Source organism: Oncorhynchus nerka, linkage group LG28, assembly GCF_034236695.1.
Source record: "Oncorhynchus nerka isolate Pitt River linkage group LG28, Oner_Uvic_2.0, whole genome shotgun sequence".
NCBI classification, from domain to species: Eukaryota; Metazoa; Chordata; class Actinopteri; order Salmoniformes; family Salmonidae; genus Oncorhynchus; species Oncorhynchus nerka.
In genome coordinates, this window is record NC_088423.1 from 47,548,871 (window position 1) to 47,557,830 (window position 8,960).

At 45.1% G+C, this 8,960-nt stretch overlaps 1 long non-coding RNA gene across 2 annotated transcripts; it reads right to left on the reverse strand.

The window, feature by feature from the left end:
• Nucleotides 1-1,828: 1,828 nt before the first annotated feature.
• LOC115112709 (uncharacterized) lies at nt 1,829-5,721 on the reverse strand. 2 transcript variants are annotated; one of them, XR_003861004.2, is made up of 3 exons: nt 5,154-5,721; nt 2,215-2,421; nt 1,829-1,998 (listed from the first exon to the last, which is right to left on the reverse strand). It is a non-coding gene; the product is annotated as an uncharacterized LOC115112709 (long non-coding RNA). The 2 variants fall into 2 exon arrangements; XR_003861005.2 differs by having other exon boundaries at nt 2,227-2,421; nt 5,154-5,720.
• Nucleotides 5,722-8,960: the final 3,239 nt, after the last annotated feature.

Sequence of the window (8,960 nt, forward strand, 5' to 3'; positions counted from 1 at the left end):
GATATTTGGTTGTGTTAATAACCAAACACAATTCAATATCACTTTTGCGATACATAAATAGCCTATGAATTTGTCAACAAGTTAACATGTTATATGTTGGACTTCCAAATCAACCCCAAATTACTTTTGTAACCCAATTCAATATTACTTTTGTAAGACAGTAAATAGCCTATAAAGTTAAGGCTATCTTACAAACTAATGTAACAGTATTTATTCAACCTTAAAATGAGTGACACATCCTTGCCACATTTCAAGGTTACTGCAATGATAAATGTCTTATGTAATCATAGAAAGTGTGCATGTTCAAGATCACAGGTCTGACAACTGCTATAATAATCTTCCCAGGGTCTCGAAAGGCATTGATCACTTGCACTATGTACAGTTAATCTCAACTGCAATCCAGGTTATTTGGTTGTGCTATTAGATGAAGCACAGTGATAACACATTCAGTTGTTGTATAAATAAACCAAATATCTGACATTTTATTCCCATTTGAACTTTGCTGTGCTTTAAATTGTTTAAAGTGCAGTGATACACATTTAGGTGACAAATAAGCCAAAACCAATCAATTGTTTTTCCAATGGAATTTAGTTGTGATTTGAGATGGTTGAATTCTGATAACACCTTTGGAAGTCTAATAACTTTTGGCTGTCTTTTTGAGTGGGTGAATGCAGGTTGTAAACTCATTGATCAACATCTCACCCAAATATTACCCAATTATCCCATGTAGAAATGACCAGATTGTGCCCAGTGGATAAGGTAATGGAAGAGCTTCAATACAAACCAACCACTCTATTATTCCATCACTCCATCCTTCCACTCCTCCACAGTCTGCAACCACCCAGGTCGTGGAGGCCTCATGCAACCCAATCAGATCCTATTTAAGGAAATCAAGTTAAATAAACTGTGATGTGAACTCCTCAAATGTGTCCCATTATATGACGATGAGGTTGCTTCATGGGCGAGTTGTTCTTGGATGGACGTTGATTCCCAAGGCCAGTGTTTATTTTCATTACTCTTGGAATAGCATTTCCAAAAAGCTTGAAACAGAGAGCAGATATGGGGTAGAGGGGGAGACGGGGGAGAGAGGAAGAGCGAGAGTGAAGGAGAGGAGAAAGGTAGAGAAAATGGGGATATAGAGATTGAGAAATAGAATGAGAGATGTGGGAAGAGAGAGACAGAGGTGTGCAAGAGACTGGATCAAACTGTACCTCTCAGGTATGTCCCTAGTGTCTATTTGAAAGCTTATTCTATTGCCAACATGACTAGCTAAGTTATCAAATAGGATCATACAGTGTTAGGCTTCCACAGGGCATATTAGAGAAACACATAATTTGGAGTCATGAGTGCATCTTCCACGGGAGTTTTTTCTTAATACAACAAACATAGGCTGTATGTTCAGAACAACCCGGACTATGATGCCAGGTCATTCTGTACATCAAACATAGCGATCATAAACTTTAATACTGTAAATGGCAGGAGTTTTGTTAAATGGAGATGTAAAGTACACATATGGACTTATGGTTGTGTGGTTTGCTAATATTATAATCGTATACGTCCAGGGCAAAAAAAAAAAAAATTGTAGCAATGGTGCTCCCAAATCAAACATGTTAGGGAGACCACGTACAATGTTTTAGTAATTGTAGAACGGTCCGTGACATGGTTTATGAATGTAAAATGAAAAAAAAATGAAAAAAAACTTTGCACCGGCAATATGGGTCAAACATTTAGAACGGTTTGGGCTAGTATCAAGCCATTTTCTCTGTAGTAAAGGTATAAGGGCACAAGGCGAGACCCAGATGCAGACACGGGAGGCAGATGGTTTGAGTCTTGATATTTATTAAAACAATCCAAAAGGGGTAGACGAGAATGGTCGTGGACAGGCAAAAGGTCAAAACCAGTTCAGAGTCCAGGAGGTACAGAGTGGCAGGCAGGCTCGAGGTCAGGGCAGGCAGGTACGGAGTCCAGAAAACAGGCAAGGTTCAAAAACCGGGAGGACTAGCAAAAGAGAATTGAAGCAGTAGTACAGGGAAAATGCTGATTGACTTGAAAAGCATATAAGACGAACTGGCACAGAGGGACAGGAAACACAGGGATATATACACCAGGGATAATAAGTGACACCTGGAGGGGGTGGAGACAATCACAAAACAGGTGAAACAGATCAGGGTGTGACAGTACACCCTCCTCTAGGGGCGCCACCTGGCATCCTACCTGGGCACATACCTGGTTGACCGGGGTGTCGGTGGTGGAAGTCGGCGATGAGGGCTGAGTCCAGGATGTCTCTAGTGGGAACCCAGCACCTCGTAACCCTCCCAGTCAACCAGGTACTGGAAACCCCTGCCCCGTGGTCGAACACCCAGGAGACGTTTCACCGTGTATGCCGGATGGCCATCAATGACATGGGGAGCGGGAGTGGGACTGGGGACAGAAGACAAAGGACTGTGAAACAAGGGCTTAATCCTAGACACATGAAACGTAGGGTGAATACGGAGGGTGCGGGGTAACAAGAGACGGACAGCAGTGGAACTAAGGACTCTAGAGACGGGAAATGGACCAATGAAAAGAGGGGACAGTTTGCAGGACTCTACCCGAAGGGGCAGGTCCAGTGTAGACAGCCATACCCTCTGCCCAATGCCTTTAACGGGGAGCTGAAGTCCGATGGCGGTCCGCTTGTTGACGATACCTGGAGTTGGTCTTGAAAAGTGCTACCCGAGCTCTTCTCCAGGTACGTCGAAAGCAGAGGATGAACATCTGGGACAAGGGTACGTTGACTTCCAGTTCTTGTTCTGGGAAGATTGGAGGTTGATACCCCATGAAGCACTCAAACGGGGAGAGTGCCATGGCTGAACAGGGAAGGGTGTTCCGGGCATACTCCACCCAGACCAGTTGTCGGCTCCAGGTAGTGAGTTTGGTTGAGACCAGGCATCTTAAGGTGGTCTCCAGGTCCTGGTCAGCTCGCTCCAACTGGCCATTCGACTGCCGGAGGAAAGGCTGGCTGACGCCCCAATAAGGGTGCAGAACGCCTTCCAGAACTGAGACGAGAACAGAGGACCCCGGTTGGAACCATATCCACCGGGAGTCCATGGATCCTGAAGACGTGCTTCACCATGAGCTGGGCCATTTTCTTGGCAGAAGGAAGTTTGGGGAGAGGGAATAAATGAGAATTGGTCCACCACTGTCAGGATGATGGTGTTTCCATCAGACGGGGGAAGCCCAGTGACATAATCCAGAGAGATATGAGACCAGGGACGATGAGGGACCAGTAGTGGCTGAAGAAGGCCAGAAGGAGCTTGCCGTGGAGTCTTGTTCTGGGCACACACCGTGCACGCGGTGACGAAGGCAGAGATATCACGAACCATTGTGGGCCACCAGAAACTTTGTTGGAGGAATGCTAGGGTACGGCGTGAACCAGGATGAGAGGTCAGCCTGGAGGAATGAGCCCATTCCAGGACCCAGGACCGGACTGAGTTAGGGACAAACAGCCGGTTAGCCGGGCCCCCTTCAGGTTCAGGCTGGGAATGTTGTGCCTTGCTAACCAGGGTCTCAATACCCCAACCCACTGAGGCTGCAAGGCATGAGGTAGGGGGAATGGTTTTGGAGGGTTTGGCAGAGGAACTGTATAGTCGGGAGAGGGTGTCAGGCTTCACATTCTTGGACCCTGGGCAGTAGGAAATGGTTCAATCTTGTAAACAGGAGAGCCCATCGGGCCAGCCTAAAGTTAAGGCGGTTTACTGTATGTAGATATTCCACATTTTTATGGTCTGACCAGACCAGGAATGGTTGTTCTGCTCCTTCTAGCCATTGCCTCCACTCTTCCAATGCCATCTTGACCTCCAGGAGTTCTCGGTTGCCTACATTGTAGTTCCTCTCTGCAGGATTGAGACGATGGGACAGGAAGGCACAGGGATGAAGCTTTTGGTACTGGGCAGATCACTGGAAGAGGATGGCCCCCACTCCAACATCAAAAGCATCAACCTCTACCACAAGTTGACGGGACTGATCTGGATGGATGAGGATGGGTGCTGTGGTGAACCGATGCTTCAGTTCCACAAAGGCTCTGTCGACAGCTGGAGACCATGTGCACGTTACCTTGGGTGAAGTGAGTGCAGAGAGGGGGGCCACCAGGGTGTAATCCCAAATGAAACGGCGGTAGAAGTTAGCAAAACCCAGAAAATGTTGCAACTGCAACCTGGACGTAGGTTGAGGACAATCCACCACTGCTTTCACCTTTCCAGGATCCATCTGGACATTTCCCTATGGACATTTCCCTCAGCGATGACATATCCCAGAAAGGAGATAGTAGAGCAGGGGAACTCACACTTCTCGGCTTTCACAAACAATTGGTTCTCCAGGAGGCGCTGAAGGACCTATCTGACATAAAGATCATGTTCCTGGGCAGACCGGGAAAAACCAGGATGACGTCAATGTAGTCGAACACAAACGGTTGAGCATGTCCCAGAGCACATCGTTTACCAGAGCCTGGAAGACAGTGGGGCGTTAGTGAGTCCAAACGGCATGACCTGGTAGTCATAATGTCCGCTGGCTGTGTTGAATGCTGTCTTCCACTCATCTCCTTCCCGTATCCGAACCAGGTGGTAGGCATTCCGAAGATCCAGCTTGTAAAAAAATGGTGGCCCCCTGGAGAGGTTCAGAAGCCGAGGAGAGGAGTGGTAGGGGTTAATGATTCTTAACAGTAATGTCATTTAGACCCCGGTAGTCAATGCACAGACGCAGGGTCTTGTCCTTCTCCACAAAGAAAAACCCTGCGCCGTCAGGAGATGCAGACGGACGGACGGCCCGAGTAGCCAGAGAGTATGTAATGCCTTAATCTCCGGCCGGATAGAGAATATAGCCTACCACGAGGTGGTGTGGTGCCTGGGAGGAGATCAATGCAATCATAAGGACGGTGTGCGGGAAGAGCAGTATCACAAAAATAGGAGTGCGGTTGATGGGATTTATAGGATTCCCAGGCTGGCTCACCAGAGTACTTGTACCTACTACAGAAATGGGTCTCTTAACTGGGCAGGTGACTATATAATGTCCCGCAGCCCCACATTACAGACAACTGTTGGAACTTAGCCTATGTGAATGTTCCCTAGGCGATAACCTAGCTCTGCCCAGTTGCATAGGTTCTGCAGTATCTGACTCACCCATTGCCGATGATTCTCGAGGGAGCCCGGGGGGCTTCGGATCCTCTCAGAAAAACAGCCTTCAGGGACTTCCGGATTCCTTCGAAGTGAGCAAGCCATTGCGGATGAACGAGTGTGACCTCGGCCAGACCTCTCACTCCTGCTGTAACGGCTTTCTAATGGTGAAGGAGAGTCGGACCAAACTGCAGCATGTCTATTGTGATTCATCTTTAATAAACCAACGTAACACACAACAAAACACTAACACTACAAAACGAAAACCGAAAACAGCCTATACAAGTGTCTACTAACCTCTAACCAGGACATCAAGACACACAGGACAATCACCCACAATACAACCAAAGAATATGGCTGCCTAAATATGGTTCCCAATCAGAGACAACGGTAAACACCTGCCTCTGATTGAGAACCACTTCAGACAGCCATAGACTCTCCTAGAACACCCCACTAAGCTACAATCCCACTATACACACATTCCAAAATCCCAAGACAAAACACACCACAATACAAAAACTCTATGCCACACCCTGGCCTGACCCAATACATGAAGAAAACACAAAATACTTAGACCAGGGCGTGACACCTGCGTTCCCTTAGACGTTCATCAATTCTAACGGTGATGGCGATGAGGGAATCGAGGTCCACCCGTCATTCCCGAGCAGCTAGCTCATCTTTTACCACCTCAGATAATCCGTGAAGAAAGGTATCGAAAAGAGACTCAGGATTCCAGGCACTCTCGGCAACCAACTTGCAAAAATCAACAGCGTAGTCTGCCACACTATGGGAGTCTTGTAGTAATTCAATACGTTTTTCTTAGTTTCTTAATTTCTTAGTCAAAATCCATTTTGCAACAATTGCGACAGAAACGCTATTATGTGCAAATAATGATAGAAAAACCATCATGTCGCAGTAAACTTGGAGTCACTCGATGATGTTGTAGCCTACTACCACCACGCCATGGAAAAGCATGCAGTTTATAGCCAGATGGAATAAGTTATGATGAACTTCATAACTTATTTCATAACTTCATAACTTATGGTGGTTAAGTGCACGGTGATGGGCTTCATGCAAATTTCCAATATATATCAACGGTAGGCTACAAATTTGAATGATGCTGGCGACATGATGATCGGTGCTTGGCTGCCAATTATTTAAAACAAATGTCAGTCTGTTATGTTATGTGGAATTGCCCTTGTCCACTCTGTGGCCTCCCCTTAGCGCTGTAGTTCTGACTACCTGTCTCTTCCCAAGTAGACTATTCATACTATTCTGTTCTGTTAGGGAATTCTTATTCATCAGGATTACAGGAAATCAGTGCATGACAAGATGTGAGGAAAATAACCTCTCCCTCAACGTCAACAAAACAAAGAAGGTAATAGTGGAATACAGGAGACAGCAGAGAGAGCACACCACCATCCACATTGACGGGCCGCAGTGGAGAGGGTCAAAGCTTCAAGTTCCTCTCAGTGCACTAGACGGCCTCCGCCCAGTAACCTGCCCTCTGCCCAGTACCCTACTCTGCCCTTAGTCACTAGCCGGCCACCACCAAGTACTCTACCCTGCACCTTAGGGACTGCTGTCCTATGTACATAGTCATTGAACACTGGTCTCTTTAATAATGTTAACATACTATTTATATACTGTATCTACTACTATACAACATATGTTTGATTATTGTGTGCTTGTTAGACATTTACTGAATGGATAGGAACTAGGAACCTAGGCATTTTACTGCACCCGCCATAACACCTGCTAAACTGTTTACCCAACCAATAAAATGTGGTTAGATTTGATTTGCTGAAAACTACACTGAACAAAAATATAAACATAACATGCAGCAATTGAAAGGATTTTACTGAGATACAGTTCATAAAAGGAAATCAGTCAATTGAGATAAATTCATTGGGTCCTAATCTATGGATTTCACATGACTGGGAATACAGATATGCATCTGTTGGTCAAAGATACTTTAACCCTTTAACACATACTATCACACGGGTGTGATCGTTCTACAATGGTCCCTGACTGAAGCATACAATCACACCTGTGTGATTAGAGCGCTTAATTGGAATGCTTATTTAGAACGGTTTCGAATGACGCAACACTCAGCATTTGAGATGACCACACTTTTTTTCAGAAACTATTTACACAAACACTGTCCTTACAAAGTTATGTCCAGTACGTGAGCAGTTTTTTTTGGGATGCAATGTTCAGATATTCACAGAAGTATCTATAGCATAACACAATCATCCAAACCGGAAAAATGTAGGCTACATTTGTCCTAGCGCTAACTGAGGAAAGATTGGAGCAACACAGCAGTCATATTTTATAACTCTCGGCTGACATAAACTACAACATGAATTAGCTAATAGCAATTGCTATTTATAATTAACCACATCACGGGTGAGCTCACCGTTGATCGAAGTAATTGAATAAAAAAGTTTCTAGAAATCTAAAGTAATCCAACGATGATTAGTTTCAGCGTGCTGACATGCTTTTTTTCCTCACAGAAACCAAAGATAATAAGAGAAGACAAGATGAGTTTGGTCTGTTTATAGTATGCATGTTGAAGGGGTGTGTCGTCTACCATCATTCACATCCCACCATTCACTTCCTGAAGTTCTCAAAAAATTAGTGAACCCTTACTCACTTCATTTTGTTATAGCATATTTGGTTCGATAGAGGATTACGTGAAACCAAAAATGCAATGTATATCTACGAACATGGCTCCACACATAGCTAGAATTAGCTTAGCTCATCATAATCATTACAACCTTCAAAAAAGTATTTTACACACATAATATGTGCCCATTACAATCTATGCAAGAATCAGAATGCATGATTTATCATCGGAACTTGAAAAACGTGAATAAAACAGTAAATATATCAATAATTACCACACAAAACATTTTCTGATAGTGATTTATTGATATAAATGGCGCATGCCGACAGTCAATCACGTAACCTCTCACTCCCACTCTCGAGCCATTCAGTGTTGTTGTTTATGTATGTAGCTAGTGAGCTAAGCTGTAGCATTAGCAATGTCTTTCAAAAGGAGACAACTCACAAATGCAGAAATTCTGGAGATTTTTTTAAAATTCTGACAATGAGTCTGAAAGTCAGGAATCAAATTCTGATAGTGACAATGAGAAGCTGCCCCCAGCCATTGAGAACCCTGAATCTGAGGACCCCTTGACCACTGACATAGTCCCAGTTCCCTATGAAGACGCTGGTGGTGATGGAGGCAAACCAACAGTGGATGAAGTACAGGAGTTCTGTGGTAGCTGGAAGGCTGCCAGCCATTTCACCCCTGGCCCTGCTGTTTGCTTTGATGAGTCCCAGTCTGGAGTGCAACGCCCCTTGCCATTTCCAGTGCTTCAAGTTGTTTGTGACAGAGGAGCTGGTGCGAGACATAGCAGAGACCAATCGCTATGCTTTGGAGCTACAGGAAAAGAGAGAGCCAGGAGGACAACCACCATTAGTGAAATGTATACCTTCCTGGTGACAGTCCTTCTCATGGGGATAGTAAAGAAGAACTCCCTAAGAGAATACTGGAGCACAGATCCTATGTTTGCAAACTCCCTTCTTTCCCACCCTCTTTTCCCAAGACTGCTTCCTAGTTCTGCTGCGATGACTGCATTTCATCAACAATGCTACTGCCATCCGAAATGACCCGTTATACAAAATAAGAAATGTCAACAGCTGGCAGTAAAGTGGCATGACAAACGAGACATCCATGTCCTTTCCACTGTCCATACTGCAACCATGTCGGCCACCGGGGAGGTGGACCACCTGACGGGAGAGAGA